The sequence below is a fragment of the Cyrtonyx montezumae genome, unplaced genomic scaffold, assembly GCF_038088225.1.
Source record: "Cyrtonyx montezumae isolate F1298 unplaced genomic scaffold, pur_monq_1.0 scaffold_4, whole genome shotgun sequence".
Taxonomy (NCBI): domain Eukaryota; kingdom Metazoa; phylum Chordata; class Aves; order Galliformes; family Odontophoridae; genus Cyrtonyx; species Cyrtonyx montezumae.
In genome coordinates this window covers 1,771,566-1,790,000 of record NW_027072045.1, presented here as the reverse complement: position 1 = coordinate 1,790,000, position 18,435 = coordinate 1,771,566, and positions in this window count along the sequence as shown.

Genomic DNA, 18,435 nt, shown 5'->3' with positions numbered 1-18,435 from the left:
CAGACTGGCTAAGCACAAACAGGCTTTTAGACTGACAGGTTCATGAACCAGGGGCCCCGTCAGCTTCCACACTCCTCCACCCACACTCCTCGCCAGCCTCAGGGTGCCCTAGCCTCCACCCCGCTCCCACAGCCTCCAAATATCCCTCTCCCAAGGGCTCGTGCTGATGGATTGATTTATTTCCCCCTCCCTTCCTTTTCTTTTTCCTCCTTGCTGCCCGCTAACTGATGCTTATAAGTGCTTGTGCCGCTGCCGAGGCTCACTTGCTACTCCCAGATAAGAGCGCTAATCCTTTGTCTTGTGCTCCGGGATAAGGCACCAACCCTTACAGCAGCACCGCAGCATTTTGCTGAGTTTCTTTTTCAGAGCTTCCCTTGGCCCATTGCCCCTTTATGCTTGCTCCCTTAATGGATTAGCTGGACTTGAAGGAAAATCCTCCTTTAACAATAGCGAGGAACCGTGTGGTTCTCAGCGTACCTAAGGAGAGATGCCAACGTTATTTTCTGCTACAAGTGAATCTACTCAGTTGTTTTGATCCAATTTCTCTCTTCTTGATTTTGATATCTCTTCAAAAACCTTAGCAGATTGGAAAGAGAAAAGAAAAAACAACAACAACAACAACAAAAAACACCTTCAGGTTTTGGTTTTTTTTTTTTGCTCATTTTTGTTTCCAGTTTTCTTCTTTTTTTTCCTTTCCCCCCCTCCCTCGAGCTGCTGAGACAGCCTCATGGAAGAGAGAAACTAAATCGCTTTCCTCTTGCTTTGGGCTGTTTTTCATCACTTCTTTTGTGCGCTTCCTGACCTCAGAAAGCAGGCTTAAGTTGCTACGTTCCTCCTCCCTCCCCATACCAGAGACTCGGTTCCTCCAGTTTCAGCAGATGTGCCAAAGGTACTCTTCTTTCCCTTGAGCATAACTCCAAATTTGGCAAAAGCAATGCTTGGAGATGTTCCAGAAAAATGTTTTTGTCTTAAAAAGTTTCTTTTCCGTCAAGAAAGTAATTCATTTGAGCTTGACGTGTTTTGCTTGAAACGTCTCAGGTTTGGTGATACTCTTAGAGACCCAATATTTTCTTTTTGAAGGGAGATCTTGCCAAACCCCAGATGCTGTGGCATTGGCCAGAAGCTCTGGAAATGAGTAGCCAAGTCAGGGATGTTGTAGTTCCTCTATGCCTTGACTTATAGGCATAAACAGTGACACTGAAAAACGGTCAGTTAACTGGAAGTGTTGAACCTTCTCTATGCCCAGAAAGCTTTCTGGGGGGAAAAGAATTCTGTGCACATGTTTATGTGTCTGTGGGAGCACACGTGAGCAGGCACATGGATAGCAAACTGGAAGTTCTGCTTCCTTTGGTCTGTGTTAGAGGTTACTGAAGCCCAGCACTACCACATGGTCAGGAGAGTACAGCAGGGCTAATGACTCTCTCCGAGCAGTAGGCTGGCTTTAGGTTTTTAAAAAAAAAAATAATAAATAAATAAATAAATAAAAAAATGATGTGAAACATTGTGAAGATGAAAATGGGTAGAATTTCTGCCACCTGTCCTTGCATCCACTCAGTATCCTTCTCAAGTCAGCTCGTGACTGATTCTTCCTAAAGTCCCAGCTGCTTGGCATTTCTTGTGTCAAATAATTAATGATTATGGTGAACTGGAGGTATCAGCTCAGGGACTGAGTTGCCAGGATTTGGGTGCTCATATGGTTGTGTATCTATACACTTGGTGTTCAGTAGCAGTACCTAAAAGATAAAAAGGCCAATGGCAGGAAGAAATATTAGGAAAAGTACAAAACCTACTGGAAGTCCATATAAAGCTCTCAAGCACTTTAATGTATAGAGGAAGTAGTATGCATCCACTCGTGGTCCTTGCACCTGGGAGAGGAGGAGGCCAGGTGGTGGGTCGAGGCTGTGGGATGGCTTCTGCCTGGGGAGCAGGAGCAGGGCAGGATTAAGGTAGGGACTGCTTGCACCCCTGGGTCAGTGAGCTTGGCCCCAGGGAGGGATTGCTTGCTGCAGCCAGGGACAGGCATGGAAATAGACCTTTGGTCCAGTGCAGAACAGACTCACGCCCTCCCTTGTGCAATCGCACTTATTTCTCTGTGTTTGGTTTCTGAATAAATGACCAAATGAAATGCTTTAGGTTCAGTGAGTGACTTGTTCCCTGCAAAACATCACCACCATCAGCCAGCATCCTCCGACCACACAGCACGTAATGGTGAGGTTCAGGATAAGTTCTCATCGAAATGACGCTATTATTCATACATTTCTGAGGGGAAATACCGGTGTCAGTTGCTGATCCATCACAGTTCATATCTTGTTGCTGAGTCCCTCCTTCGTGTCTGACTGGTTAATGCTGTTTCCAAGTGTGGAGCCCTGGTCCCAGCCCTGCCTGCAGGGTGCACTGGAGAGAGTGCATCAAGGCGATGGTTTCAAGCTGGAAAGATGAGGCCAAGGCTGTGGGACTGTGTTGGAAGGCAGCACACGTATATATCACAATTACACTTTTCAGAGACTGGAAATGCTGGGTAATTGTCTTTCCCTGCCAGTGTGCTCAGGGCACTCTACAACAATAAATTTCACCAGGAGTGCTAAAAACACAGAAAGCACGATAGTGGGAAACCCGCTGCTCCGAAAATGTAAACCAGCACTTCAGCCATGGGAAAGCCAGGCTGGTGGAGGCGATGCTGCCCAGTGCCACCTGCAAGGCTTTGGCAGAATGAGAGCTCAAGGCTGAGCATCATTTAGAAACAGAGACAAGCTGCTTGTTCAAGCCAAGGTGAAGTTGTGTGCCGATCAAAAAGGTGATGGGCAGGCTGTCGTTGAGCCCTAGGGAGTACCAGAAGACAAATATCCTCAAAAAAAAAAAATTCAGAAAATAATCTCCAGGGAAGCCATGCCAGCACTGCTGGAAGTGCTGTAGTGCTGCCTGCTGCACTGCAGGTCTGAGCATCGGCACAGACCTCCCATGGAAAGACATCTATCATCTTCCATTCTGTGTTTAGAAAGCATCTTGCTTGCTCAGGAGCAACTGGGGGGAGGTGTGATGGGCTCAGTGCCTGGCTCACTACAGATCATCATTTGAAGCAGGAGGAGGATGCTGGAGCTGCTCTCTGCTCCCCCTGGCCGGGCTGGGGCTCTATGCAAATCTTTTCCCTGGGTGCTTGTACCTGCTGCTTGAGGCTGCTGCTGTAGGAGGGCCTTGATCTCACTGGGGCTTCATAACAGTAGAATACACAAATAATAAGAATATAATCAAAACTGGACGAGCGTGTGTACTTGGGTAGTTTGCAGTGGCCATTAGACAGCGGTGCTTTCCCTGTGTATTTTGGAGATATTCATAATTAGAGAATATTTTTTTGTAACCCTATCTTATGGCGGATTTGATTTTTAGGAAGGGAAAATGTCACTAAATCATTATTATTCATGTGACAAATCCTGAAGGGTAATTTTTTTTTAAACACCACCTCTATCAGTCTCTCCCATGTCACCTAACTTTTATGCAATAACACTGTTCCCTTAGAGATACCGTATAAAATATCTCTCACTTCCCAATATTATTCATAGAATTCCCATTATAGAACATTGAAAACCCAGATTAGAAGAGTACAAGAATATTTTATGACCAGTTTGAAAATGCTGTTACTGCTGCAATAAATTAAGAAGTTAAATTACTCCCACATTGAGTATTGATATACTGTGCGTGGCAGAAAAATTCTTTTGAAATATACTGTACAATACATATAGAGAAATTCCAGCCCTTTTGATGGCTGCAGTGTGACTGCCAGAGAAGCACTTTGTGTGTACAAGGGGGTGGGGGACTGGGATGCCAAGCCTGGTCTTTAAAGCAATGAGTTGGGCAAGGGTAAAACCAGAACAGTGAAATATTATGTGGTTAATTATTAACGTTGAGATGTTGCATTTATTGGCTGAGCCTCTGTTCTTAATTCTTTTCAAATTCAGTCTTTACGAACCGTACCTCTATGGGTAAAACCTATTGTAGCCACAGTTTCCCAAAACACTTGTACTTGCATGTATCTGCACATCTAAACTCGTGAGCTTTACGTGACTGTGGGAAGACTTTGGTATACAGTGCATCTATTCCTCCTTCGTTTTTATGTCTTTTGAGCAGACAAACTCAAAACTTCAACTGTCAAGGGAAAACAAACAAACAAAAAAGACAGAAGAGAATAGAAATGTTTCATCCAGCCTGGTGGATTGGCTGCAGTTGCTTTGTGCTTTTGGATACAAAGATGCTCAACTAATTAATGAAATCAACTTTTAAGCCCTATTTACTTTCGTTGACGTGAAGCCACCAGAATGCAGCAATCAATTCTTAGGCAGTTATCTATGAATTTATGTGCACAAATATACGTATATATATTTTTCGTCTTGTAAATCTTCAAATGTGATATATTGCAATGGGAATGGTATGTATACAAAGTGGTTGTTACAGCTTCAGGTAATATCTGCTCTTTCATATTTATTTTCCTGTGTTGCCTGTTGTGCACACAAAGCAACACTTTATTAAGGAAAATAATTGGAGGCATTTGGCTGTTTAGACTAAATTGGCAACCAAATTGCCTATTTTGCAAAATTTAACAAAAGAGCCCTCTTACACATTTTGCAAGGAAATCAAAACAGAGCTGCTGCTAAGCAGACAGTGTAAGCAGCTTATTGGGTTTTGCCAAGAACCTGGCAAATCCAGTAGTTAAGTTTACAATAATAATTGCAGTGTGTTTTACTGATTGCAATACTCTGGTCCAAAAGTGACTGTTTAACTAAGTTGGCCGTGGCATCAAGTATGTACAAGTAATGTGATCCACTTATTAACAGTTGCTTTCTGCGAGCGTGTCCTTTCAGAATTGCCTTGTTATTCTGCAAATGAGGGGGAGTGAGCTTTCAGCAGGAGTGCCATTTAGACAAAACAGTTATTGAAAAACAAGGTGCATGGGTGCGTGCTTTCAGAGCTTGCTCTTGAGGGCTTTCTTCTCTCCAAGCAAAGCATGCAGATAGGCACTAGGACCCGAATACCACATTTTTTCCCTGGCTGTGCCAAAATATTCCCCCAAAGATAAGCGGGAGAATTCTGCAAAACTCACAGCCAAACTCAATGCAATGCTGGTGTTATGCTCCTCAGCCCGGCCCCAGACCTCCAGCCCAGACCAGCCCCAACGGTATGAGCGGAGCTGATCCGCAGCCCAGGAGAGCCAGGCTGATGTTGCGCTGCCCAGAGTGACTTATCTTCATGTCTAATCATGTAGCAGATCATGTATTCATTTGTGTTATTAAATAAAGACTAACAGAGTTGTACACCCAGCAGAGCATAAGGAATGCACAAAGGATCATGGGTTCCCGGCATTCCCCGCTCCCTCTTGGAAAGCCGCTGACTCACTCCCCGAGCAATCAGCGTTGTGTGCCATTACAAATGGGGTGGTTAATAGGCCTGCATCCATTATCATTAGTGCATCTCAGCACGCAGGTACATGATGGGTCCTGCCAGCGCATTTGCTCCAGCTCACTGAGCCAGGGGCCATGCTCCATTGCAAATGAGGATGAGGAACACCTGCTCCAGGGTTTTTCGGCAGACCGGAGTCATCCTTCACATCTCATGCAACACTTGTTCTGTCAGAATGCAATGCTGGCACGGGCCGGAGCGGTGGTGTGCCAGGAGTCCGACAAAAGATTATAGTCTTCCCTGTGGTCTGCTGCTCAAGTTCAGCTTTGAATTTTTTCAAAGAAACCTTTTAAAAATTTATCAATTTCGTATTAGGCATTCAGTCATTATGTTAAGGGTTTAAAAATAAGGATGAAAAAAAAAAACAACTTTGCTTCAGAAATTAACTTTTTTTTTTGGCAATTAGAATAGGGGCATAAAAAATTTATCGAGTCTGATAATTTTATTCACAGTGCTGAGTGCTGGCTGGTTTGATATGTTTTCTGAGAGGGATTTTATTTTGGGAAAATAAGACTTGTGATTGTTATTATTTTTTTTTATTCGTGGTGTTTGTGGGATTTTCATTATCACTGGCTGACCCTCGATGTAATATCAGACAACGTCCAAATGGGGGAAAATCGGAGCAAACGTTGCCTCCTGAAGATGTGTCCCCTTGTGTCCTGAAGGCTCTGCTCTGGCCACCTTCCAGGGCCAGGACAAAGGCTCTCCTCACCCATCCCAGAAGGCCCTGTGCTGGCTGCCAGCCCCAGTTGAGCCTTGTTCTAGGCACAGGAAACCAAAATTAAAGCAGGAATAATAGCTGAAATTAAAAAAAAAAAAAAAAAGCAGCTACTGAGGCCTGCAAATTGTGCTGAAGGTAGTGGTGCAGTCTGACTTCCCGGTATCTCTGTCCCACGTAATGGGGACCTCGTAGCCAAATCCTCACAGTCCCTGAAAACATGGCCTAGAGGCACCTGTCCCCATCCTCTGCAATCTCTCTCTTCCAGGAAGATTTCTTCTGTCTGCTTCTCATTGAAGGCTTGTGACTCTGCACCATTTCTCCAATGGATGGCATCACCTCCTCCCCAGAAGGACCTGTGCTGAGGTTGGGCTGCATTCCCCACAGCTGCTCCTGTAGCCAGGCTGGTGGGGTGGGAGGACAGTGGCTGCTCCCCATGTGCCACTGGCCGTGATGCCGTGCTGCCACGTTGCCCTCTTCTGCTAGACAAGAAGAGAGAAAGGAGATTTTCTCCCTCTCCATTCCTAAAACGTAGATGAGTAGACCTAAGGCTGCACTTAGAACAAAGACACAACTGAGAAGTTCCTGTTTGCTTTTCAACTTTGCTTTCCTCAAAACACTGATTTCTGTTCCCCCTCTCCCTCCCTCCAGTACCCCCCACCCCCACCCCTGAAAAAGTCTTTGGGTCTGCTTTGAAAACCTCCAAGAAAATGACAGCTCTTTGATTTCAGCAGGAAGCTCTGTCTGGTGGAATACAGGTTTCCACAGTGATAAAATTACACTTGAGGTTATAGGTCTGTGGCTTTGCTTCTCTGCCAGGAATGCAGAACCCTCAGCTTGATCAGTAAACATTTAAGTCTTGCACCTTGGGATCCAAAGTCTTATCTCTGCTTTGTGCTCAGAAACTACCAAAAAATCACTCCTGGGATTTATCCTTTTGGCCATTATGAACTTTGACAATCAAATGAAATCTTGGACACTGGCTCCTCAAGGTGCTCCTCAGCCTCTCCCAGGTTTGAGCTCCTTTCCTTCCATCAAATGGAGTGTCATTGTTTTTTATTTGGTGTGGCCTTTGGTTTTGTTTTTGTTTTATTTTGGTTTTGTTTTATATATCCTCGTCCTTCTCTGCTCATCTCTCTTTATCAGAACGATACGTGCCATGGGAATGGTTGAACTTGTTCATCTTTTTTTACCATCTCCCTGGTAGAACTGCAGCTTACATGCACATCAGCTGTGTAGGAGGTGAGCAGTTCCCAGGCTGACTCCTTTGACAACCATTTTAGGCAGTTTAATCAGACTTGGTCTTGGGATCGTAATGATTGCAGCTGCCACGTCAGCCCTGCATCCACTCTTCCTTTCGGTTCTGGGGTTTGTGAGGGAAAAAAAGTCCTCCTGTACCAAAGTGCATGGCTTTTTCTCATAAAAATGGAAGAAAAGTCAGCTCAACTAGGAATGAGAAATACTGCTCTGTGGTACGACTGCAAGGGGACCTGTGTGCTTCATATTTCCAGGGCACCAGGGCAACCGCTGTTAGTCAAAAAGGAAAGGAGGCAAGAAAGCTTTCTTTCTTTTAAGGTCTCTGAGTTTTATGCCCTGCTAGTCAGCCTTAATGCAGATCTGCTGCTGGAAGTGCTGTACTTAAGTCATTTCACTGTAATTGCCTTCCTGCTCTGACTTGGTGCGTGGAGTTTGTTGTTGCTCCAACAATGACAGATCAATACCTGCTTGATCATCTTATTTCTAGGCTCATAAGTCTAAGATAGTTCATAGGACTGTCCCCAAGATAGATTTAAAGGGCATGTCAGATATGAGATGCCTGGACGAAATAACCTCACTAATAGGTCTGAGGCTCTACAGGGGACTTTGCTTCTGCACTCAGATCCTGACAGTTTTTTACAGTTCGATGAAATAAAAATTCCTCAAGAAGCATTACTGTGAATGCTATGGCTCAGAGACTCATGCTAAACTTCTGATATCTATGCTTTTTTTTTTAATAGTCTGCATATTATTAAGCAGAAATATTCCTGCTTTCTTCTTTTATCCTCTCAGCATGGAAGAACTACTTCAGAAGGTGTTTAGGGCTGTGTCACACCAAATGCCCTTGGATTGCTAACGGAGACATCTCTATGTCTCTGCCTTCCCCAGGGACTCATGTGCTGGTCACTGGTGATTCAGTTTTGTGCATACAAACAAATTACACCCTGCTTAGTAAAAATTTTACTGGAGATGATAAACATTTTTGTTGTTATTCTGTAATTATGACACGTTTCATAGATTCACAAGGTTGCAAAGGACCTACAAGATCATCCAGTCCAACTGTTCACCCATTGCTACCACAAGCTGCCAAACCATGTCTGCTAGACAAGAAGAGAGAAAGGAAAAACCTCTTGAACACTGCCAGGGACGGCAACTCCACCACCTCCCTGGGCAGACCATCACAGTGCCTGACCACTCCCTGAGAGAAGTTGTTTTTCTTATGTCCAATCTGAACCTCCTCTGGTACAACTTGTGGCCATTTCATCGGGTCTTGCTTGTTGTCTGGGAGAAGAGGCCAAACCTCTCCTCATCACAACCTCTCGTTCGGTAACGTAGTGGGGGTTTTGCTCATGTGCTACTAATACCTTCTAACTTCCATCCACCCAGAATTACTCAAGGTTGATGTAGCAACACTGGGAAATAATGTCACGGGAGTGCCAAAGCTCTACTTATTCAGAGGGACCAAAGAACCTGAGGAAAGGAAAGCTGTTCGGAGTGGTGCCAATAACATAGATAAGTGTACATGGCTGCTGCAGGATGAATATGGAGATATTGTAGCTGAGTAATCATTGAGTACTTCTAGAATAATGCCTGGAAGATGCCTTCTAAATGGCTTTTGACATAAGGTACTATGACAAAGAGGAGACCAACTTAAAAAAAAAAAAGCCAAAGGTTCAGTGTCTCAATATGTGTATCCTGATGCCTTTTACATAAAAGAAGAGGAAGGAGAGCTTAAAATATAGACTGTTTCTGGTTACTTCAGTGCAATTACTGTGGCAAATGGTGCTTTTGAATTTGCTGCAGGTCTGAATCTTCCGTCAGGATGAGATGCAACCCCTTAATTTGGAGCGCAAAGTTAATGTTGTAAAAGAAACATTGGAAAGTTTACAGTTTTGTGGATGTTATCAGATCTCGGTTGTTGTTCAAGCATGTGTTTCAGATAACCTCGAAGCTTGGGGTGTGTTTACATGCTTTGCAGGTTATGACTACACTTAAGTATGGGTTTGCAAAATCACAACACCATTAATATGTCAAACAAACAAAGAAAACCCCTCCTCCTCATTGGTATACTCCTAACATATAGACGATGGTTTATGTATCTGCTAGCAAGAGAGATGGCTGAATCTAATTTGGACGCTCTGTTTATAGAATTTCAACCTTCCTTTCCTACGTGAAGCTGCAGCCCTGACCTGCGGTGACCTGTTCTTTCATCCCAGAGATGGGGCAGACGCTGCTGCTGTGGCAGTGAGCAGGGACTCTGTGACATGACAGCAGACCCCTAAGCTGGCTCTGAAACTAAGCCTCTGGAGGTGTGCTGCTGGTGCATTAACCCACTTTGCTATCCAGCCTTCTAGTGATACATTTTTAAAGCGCTTTTTTTTCCTAATTGAAAGGAGGAAAATACACCCTCTATTTGGAAGATATCATTACGAAATCGCGCAGCGAACTGGACGGTACTGAGAGAGCTTAGAATCAAAAGGGGCTGGGGTGTACAAATCGCAGTGTGTTACTCATCATTGCCAAGCACGCTGAAACTGCCTTACAGATTTTGTTGTTGTCATCAGAGTGAAATTTGAAGAGCTGGGTAGTGTGCTCCCCTGCTCCGCCTTCCACATGCAGTGGTAACAAGTATTCTCTGTGAAATCCCAACTTTCGGGGTCTAATCCAACATTCGGTTGTGTAGTTCAGACAGGGATGAGAGCGTCCTGCTGTGTTAAGGTGCGAGGAGTTGAGTTCAACTGCGGCTTTATTGTCCTCATGGTGGGGGAGCACTACAGATTCCCATCCTCAAAAAAAAGCCCAAATTAGGGTTTGGCTGAAGGAACTCACTGTATGTGTTGTTTTGCTATTTAAGCACTGGATCCTGTATTTTTTCCTCTTTGCTTTCTCTCCTTCTTCCTCCACAGATAGTGGATAGCATGTAATAGTTAATACTGGATTTCAGTGCTCAGTTCTGCTCAGTTTTTATTCGGCCTTGGGCTGGACAATGGATTCCTTTGCCAAGTGCAAGGCAGGCTGAGATGGCATGTCTCCTGCCCATGCTTGCCCTCGTGCCAGCGCTGCACTCAGCTTTTGTCAAACATGTGGAAGGAAACCAGTCTGAAACGAGTATGCTCTTATTTATACTTGTGGCCTTGTCAGGATTTGAATTGAAGTCTCCAGAGATGCCCTCCAGCTTCCTTAAATTTTGGTTTTTTTTTATAATGGAGATAATTTTGAGTTTTACGAGCACCAAAATGCCTAAAACTAATAAACATTTTATACACGTGTCAAAAGATGCTTAAAAAGAGGCAAAACCATGTTTTTTTTTAACAACTTGGGGGGGGGGGGTTGACAGGGAGAAAAGGAAAAACCACCACGCTCTCATTGTTTGCCAAATTCCTGCAGCCTGAGCCAATTTTTACTGATGAGTTATAAACTCAGGCCTAATGGAGCTTTAATGGAAGTGCTGACACTACCCAAAGCCTGGGCAGGAGTACTGGTGCCACCCTACAAAGCCGCCTGAGTGTCCCTCTGTCCATCCCGCATCCATCCCACGGCGCTGCCCAGCAGGAAGGAAAACAACAGGAGCTCACCAGCACGCTCCCCTCTTTTCCTCCTGCCTGCTCGCAGGAAGGTTTTGGCAGGCTGACCTGGCAGCCCGCAGCCCACAGGGAGGCACAGCAGCTATCAGTGCAAAGCGGCAGGGACCACGCGGCCTTGCCGGACCCTGCTTCAAACACAGCACAGGGCTCAGTGAGGGGCTTAGGGAAAATGCTCTTACGGTAATCATCCAAGGGCTATATTTATCTCTGCTTGGCAACCCTCTGCTGCTTATTGATTCTTTGATGTTTTGTGGAGATGAAGTTATTTGCACCGAATGGGCGAAGAGGTTTGGTTTCTGAATGTCTTTTTCATCTTGAAGGCGAATTTGTGGGGTAGACGTGTGTACAGGCGTGCATCCCCACGGGTTGATGGAGGTGTGTACATAAATATGCACATAAAGTAATGCCTTGCTGAGTATCTCACAGTTGGCTAACTTTTATCACCAGCTCCACCATATAAAGTCCAATTTTAATAATCAAATTAGAGCCAACAAAAACCCGTACAGGTGAGAGGAAATCTGTGAGCGTGATCAAAACCACATTTGCGATCCAGGACGAAATAGCAGGCTACAGGGAGGTACATCTGTAAATTATACAGGAAGCTTTCTTCAGCAACTGATTCACCCTGACAGTTTTACTGGAGTATATGAAAATTAGTATTAAAGATGTGATATGTAGGCTTCTTTCCAGGAATTCCAATCTGGTTTCAATAAAATGAAAACACTGATTGGAAGTGAAGTTGCCTTCCGGTTTTGCCTTTGGCTATTATGTGTTCATTCGTGAAATGACTGAATTCCACAACTACTTTTAATATTCACCTTTTGAGTTCATCTCCCGCACTGGACACATTGGAATGATTAAAATAGCACTGCCTCCTGAAGCCGGATTCTCTTTAATTTAAAACAGCCTAGGTGCCGAGGAAAAAAAAAAAAGAGTAGAAAAAAATGAACGCTCTGTTAAATTCATCCTTTCTTAGCATCAAGTTGCTTCACTGCCCGTTTTAGGTAGAATACTAATAAAGAAGTGGCTTTTATATTATTCAGGAATCACTGGATGTTTAGTTGTGCAGGGAAGCCTAAGCAGCACAGCTTGTGCTCCCCATTGCTCCCCTTGCAGGCTGCTGCTGAGGGCCTGGGCTGGCTGCAGTGCTTGGTTGCCCCTTGCTGCACAGAGCACTGAGTCTGTCCCAGAGTGCCTGGGAAACTGGGCACGGGGCAGGAACGGAGGCAAGCCTTGAGCCAGAGGAAAGCTTGCAATGCAAACTGTTGCGTGTTAGCTTGCTGTGCAAAACGCCGTTTGAATCCTGAACTTGCAGGGGATTTTGTCTGCCAGATGAGCTGACTAGCTTCTCGCAGAGCATGAGTGATTTTATTCGTTGAATAGCTCATAAAGAAATCAAAATTCTTGCGTATTTGCTAACACCTTCCAAGCCACGCTTGGTGTTTTGGGGAGATAATGTCCTGGGGTGGAAAATGCGATGGAGCCAGGCTTGGGAGATCCTAGGAAGAGCTGGAGAGTTCAGCTGAGGCCCAGGTGGCATCCAAGGCACCCCTGGCGCAGATGGCAGAAGGGCTTGCCATGAGTTATGGTTAAATGAATGAGCTTCCCTCATTTTCAACAGGGGAAATTTGGCAGTCGTGCTGATGAGAGCGAGCTGCTCGTGGAACTCCCCTGGGGTCTGAATTGTTGGGGGAAGCCCTGAGAAGACCCCACATGTGTTCTTCCCCATTTCTTTCTTGTGCCCTGCTTGTCTGAGCCATGTTTTTTCTGGGAACAGCCCTGATCTCTGCATCTTATTTTTGAGGGATCTGAGGGTGCGTTTACCCCTTGGTACCAGCGAAGATCCCAACCCTGGTCACCACCAAACCTGAACCAAGCCACTGTGATCATTTAGAGGGTGTGTGTAATAAACAGCGACACTGAAAACTTCAGCTCCTTTGCGAAACAAAGGAAAGCCCAGGGAAGTAATTTCACCCTCTGCATTCAGCCACCTATCTGGCATCCTTTGCAGTGAGTATTCTGGCAAGTGATATCAGTGAAGGAGCACCTGACTTTCTGTCGTTGTCCGTGGTAGTCTTTAATTAACTCTTGGATGCACTTACTATATTTTTGCAAAGAGAAGGTCCCCGCAAATTGAAAATTTCTGGTTACGTGCGTTCAAGGTCACGCATTCAACAGTGTCTAAGACCGTGGAAAGCTAAGGATTTAATCAAAATGCTGCTCTGTAGTTTAGTGTGTTGTGTAAAATCAGGAGCGGCGCCGATAACGCTGTCAATGTGGAGTTCATTTGAGCACCTTTTAATTATGGAGCTTGGGAGCAAACATCAGCACAGCTTAAATCGACAGTTTTCAGCAGTGCTGTTGACGCCAGTAGATCCTGACCATTTCTACTCTATGTCAGTGAGGGACAAACTTGCAGTGAGCCTCCATTCCAAAGGAGGGTCTCATCTGGGGAAGAAAGGAGCAGGTCCAGACTTTAAAAAAAAAATTAAAGCTTCTTTGCACTGCTAAGTGCTGTCAAGAAGAGATAGCACTGCAGCCCTATGCAAATCAGGTCACCTGCTCCTCTCAGCTTAAGAAAAAAAAAAAAAAAACTACAAAAAAGAAAAAGATATGGATCTGAAAAATGCATTGGAGTCCAGCCGACGGTGAAGGGCGAGGCTGCAATTCCTCTGTTGGGCTTTAGGTGGCTGCTCTGCACCACGGGTCCCAACCACAAGAAACTGGGGCGTCTCCGAAGGGCTGTGGGTGATGTAGGAGGGAGGGCTGGAGGGCTTGAGCCGCCCTCCCAGGGGTCTTCACCCAGCCCAGGATCACCTTCAGTTCACACCTCATCCCCTTCCACAGCAATTACGGGGAAGAAGGTTGAATGGGAGACGGAAGGTAGCAGAGCTTTCTTGGGTACCTGAAATTCTGTTATATTTTGCAGAAGTCCTTTGTAGAACTGAAGGTGATCTCTAACACGTTTTCACCATTGTTGTCTCCTTAGGCAACGAAGACCACCTCCACACCATATGCTTCCCTTGTCACTCTGGAACTGCAGGACCAGCCTGAAAACGTGAGGAGCGTAGAGGTACCCAAGACTAGTTTTCTGCTTCTGAAAAGATCTCAGTCTGTAACTTAAGTTAATTCAGAGAATGAAGCAAGCTCCATGTACAACAGTTAGTACATCTATTGATATTCAGCGTGCATATGAAATCTGTAGGTGGCCTTAGCCAGGTGTACACCGACAACCTTCTCTCCGAACATCCTCCCTTTGCCCCATATGAAACCCAATACTATTTCTTTTTATCGATTTAACCTTTTAATTGTTTTCTGAATTCTGAAATTATTTTGTCCAACCTCACCGTTCTGCAGATGTTCCGTTGCCCTTCTCTTTTGACTTTCAGAAATCAGTTCCACATTAATTCTCGGTGCGGGGCGTTGTGGTGAGGTGGTTTTGCCTTATCTTTTCATTGTTGTTTGAAACATCTCGAAGTTATTATAAACTGAAGCTTGTTTGCGGGTTAGCATGCCAGATGCTTTGCAATAAAATGCATATTGTCTTAAGCAGTGACGTAAAGCACAGCGCAGCCAAACGCAGGCTGTTCCTTAAGGCCATGAAGGATGCACACGTTCCATGTGCATTTTCATTGCCTTCCTAGGCTCTTTCATTGCATTGCTTCAAACTGTCAGTCACCTGGCAGGTGAAATAGGAGCTCAGTCTAAGGAGTGCAGGGCTGGAGTGCAGCATGTGCACAGGAACCGCCGTGTTGCCAATGTGGCTTTGGGCAGAGCCCTTCCCCTTCCACACCCTGAAGCGTGCCCTCCCCAATCTTCTGCATCTCCCCCCAAAATCTTTGGTTCGTCCCCAGCAAACACCGCTAACTACGAACTCATAAAACATATCAGCTGGGTTTATTACTTTTAACCATCTTTCCAATTGTGCTATAAAATAAAGGCAGATGCCATTTTAAGATCTTATTATTATCAAGGGCCAACTCCTCCAGCAGCACCTGCTTAGCAGCAATCTGCTTGTTTATAGTCCCTTTTTTATAGGTGACAGTTTAAGGTGGCTGTTCTCCTGTTACAAAGAGTTCTTTTTAATGCAGCAGAAGTGGCACGCACAGTAGGTGAGCGCCTTTCTTTCATCCAGTGATATTGAGAAGGGGTCGCAGGTTCACCTGTGATTTTTGCTTGACAGCTTCGCCACACACATCAGGCTCTGCCAAATGCTCCACCATTAATTTATGATTTAAAGTAATTAACTTTTGCTGATTAAAGTAATTATTTCAAGTGCATTGCACTCAGGCCCAAATGATGCACACAGCCCCCTCTCCAGTTTGAGCTAGCAGCATGCCAAGTGCTTAAAAGCTGCACCAGGGAGCTCACAGTGGCTTCTGCCAGTCTAACAGATCTGCCATGTTTATGGCTGACTTGTACTAACTGCTCATTTTAATGCCGAATCCTGGCAGAACATTGACACAGTGTGAAACCTTCATCCGGTAAACAAGACAAGCTTCAAATTGGTGACATCGATGACAGTGAAAACCGTTTAAATGAATCTTGCCTCCAGCCTTCCAGAGGTATTATGTTTTTGAGCGCTGCTCCTTCTCCAGATTGGCTGTTAAACAATTTACAGCTTTATCCAGCCTCTGCCTTTAGCATTATGCAGGTGCAAAATTCGGGCTTCCTTAGCAGATCGGGAGCCAAAAAAATAAAATCCTCCCCCTGCCCCCAAGCCTCGGCCCTCACCAAAACCTTTCAAAGCGACTTCAGTGGGGAATGCTGCCAGCACCGGGTACCGCCGCAGCACCGCTTTGTCTTCCTGGCACGGCGTCGCTCCCAAAACTCACCTCGGGTTCTGCTTTTCCCATGGGGAAGAGATTCCTGGGGAGCATCTCCTGGCGAACAGCAGTGGGGATTCGACTGTCACCCTCTAAATGAAAACAAGCAAACCCGTATTTAAATCTGTAGGACTAAAAATATCCACGCTGAGAAAAAAAAAAAAAGACATTCTCAGCACTGAGATATTCTCAGCACTATGAATGCACTCTGCTCAAAAACATATTTCTTCTTGTTTTCTTTTTTTTTAAATCCAATTTCAGTTTGCAAAAGGGGGGCTTTGCTTTTGGGGGACGCTCGTTCCCCGCTTTGCAGAAACGACTGTCAGTTTTAAAAAGCTATTCGCATTATCTGTCTCTATTCTTCCAGTGAAACTGTAAAGAAATCTAATTTCATCTGTAATAAAGCACCTGATGGGCAGTGATCCCTGGCAAACAATATTTCAGCTTAATGTTAAGCGTTGAAAAAACATCATCGAAAAATAAAGATGCCAAGAAAAATCATTTGTGCGCTAGCTTGGCAGTAGTCCTCAGAAATGCGAGGGACAGCTCAGCAGTGAGCTGCTTCCCTTTTTTCTTTTGTTTTCCGTAGAGAGTGAAGTGCTGGGAAAGTGGGGAGCACCGGGCTGCCCTTGGGGCCAGTGAGGGCAGTGATGAGAGGTAGGAAATCCACTCGGTCCTGCTCTCCGGTTGCAAACGTCGAGCTCTCTGCCAATCTAAGGCAGGTTTGTGTGAGCCCAGGCGCTGAGCAGAGAGCACTGCACTCGTTCCTGGGAGCTGCTCAGTGGGTGCTGTGTGTGAGTCCCACGCTGACAGCACAGCAAGGTGCCCTTCCCCTTTCTGCATGCGTGCGTTTTGCTAGAAGAACACTTCTTGTAGAGAGCTGCTTTGTGTGTTTTGTGTTTTTAAAATCCACACTGGAAATTAATGCAAAAGCCAGTGGTTTTCACTGCTTTGGGTTACCATTTCTAGCTCCGCGCATCTTCACATCCAGTAACATCCTGTGTCTCTGAAGACATAGAAACTACCTAGGAATACTTTTTCTGTGGATAACGTTCTTGGGATTTACCCAGGGCCTGATCCCAACATGGCTGAGAGCTGCTCAGTGGGAGCAGCCCAACCTGGCTGCTCTCTGCTGGCTGCTCCCAGCTCGGGACATCCATTGTGCTCTCTTAGGGAAAGTGATCATAATCCCCAAAACGTTTCAGGGCAGATAAGAGAAGGATACAGAGATTATGAATGGCTCTGACTGATTTACATGGAAGAGGTTGGCAAACCCAGACTCCCACAGTGATGGGAGTGGTGTTGCTGCCCAGCATAGAAATATTGATAAGCCGGGGGGTTAGGGGTGCCCAGTGCTTGCTAGATGTTTTCCTTGGTCCTGGGACTAAGCTGCACTGATGGTGATGATGCATGGGATGAGATGAGAAGGAAAAGGTGCAACAAGCACAGTCTCAGAAAGACAGAAATGTAGATGCAGTTTTAATTTAATACCCCTAACGGGCAGAATTAAAAGCACGGAAGTCCCATTACTAAATGGAGCAACGTATTGGTAACTACAGGTTCTTAAATCAAACCTAGTTATATGATGTTAATGAGCAAATTGGCTGTGTTTAGACGTTTGTCTACTTGTTAAGCCTCCAATGAAGGGCACACCAACCGAGTGGGTAACATTTTGCACTGAAGATGATTCCTGAAATATTTCTACTACATTACAGAGCAAGCCATTTTTGTTAAGAGAAATGACACATGCTTTTCCCAGCAGCTTAATCTGTAACAATAGTGGTACCTCCACAGGTTGCCAGAAAATGTAACGTGCTATATTAACTTCTCGTAGTAGTTGTTGGGGTTTTATGCTCCTTCTTCTATGACATCTCTTGAAATTAGAATGCACAGGTCTCAAGCACGCCAGATAAGATGAAACTGATGCCTTGTGACTTTTTGGCCCGGTTGTATATGATGTTAGTGTAACTATTTTCCTGCTATACCATACCCCTGAATAGGAATAAGTGCACTTACTTGACTCAATCAGCCATCTGTGACTCCATCAGCCACAGTGGAAACTAATGGTAATTGCCAATTGTTAACCAGACAATAGCAGATGCTAACTTTAATATCCAGCAGTGCTCTTCCGAGCATCTTTTATGTAGACATGGTCTCACTTTAATATGTGTTTTCTTTCCCCAAAATACGGCAACTTAGTGAAGGCTGATTAGCCTAGGGAGCTATGTGGCTTGAAGCAATGAACTTGGAGGAATGGCAGCTGATGTTCTGTCTCTGGTCCACCATATGCATAATAGAAAAAAAAAAAAGATGGAAGATTTTGTTTAAAATTCTTTTCTGAAATGCAGTTTTTCCAGTGAATTTTCACAAAGAGCCGTGCTCTGGATGCTGACACGAGAGTAATGCTTTTCCTGGCAATGCACTTGCCTTCTATTAGATAATCAATTAGTCTCAGAACATTAAAAAGCAAAATGCTGCAACAGGATTTTCCACCAAATTCAAAAATATTTGCTAAAGGATTTCACCGCTGCCATTTATTTCCACCTAAGCGCACCGGCCGTGCCTACATAATAAAATGCTGTTGTTTTGGCACCAGGACAGC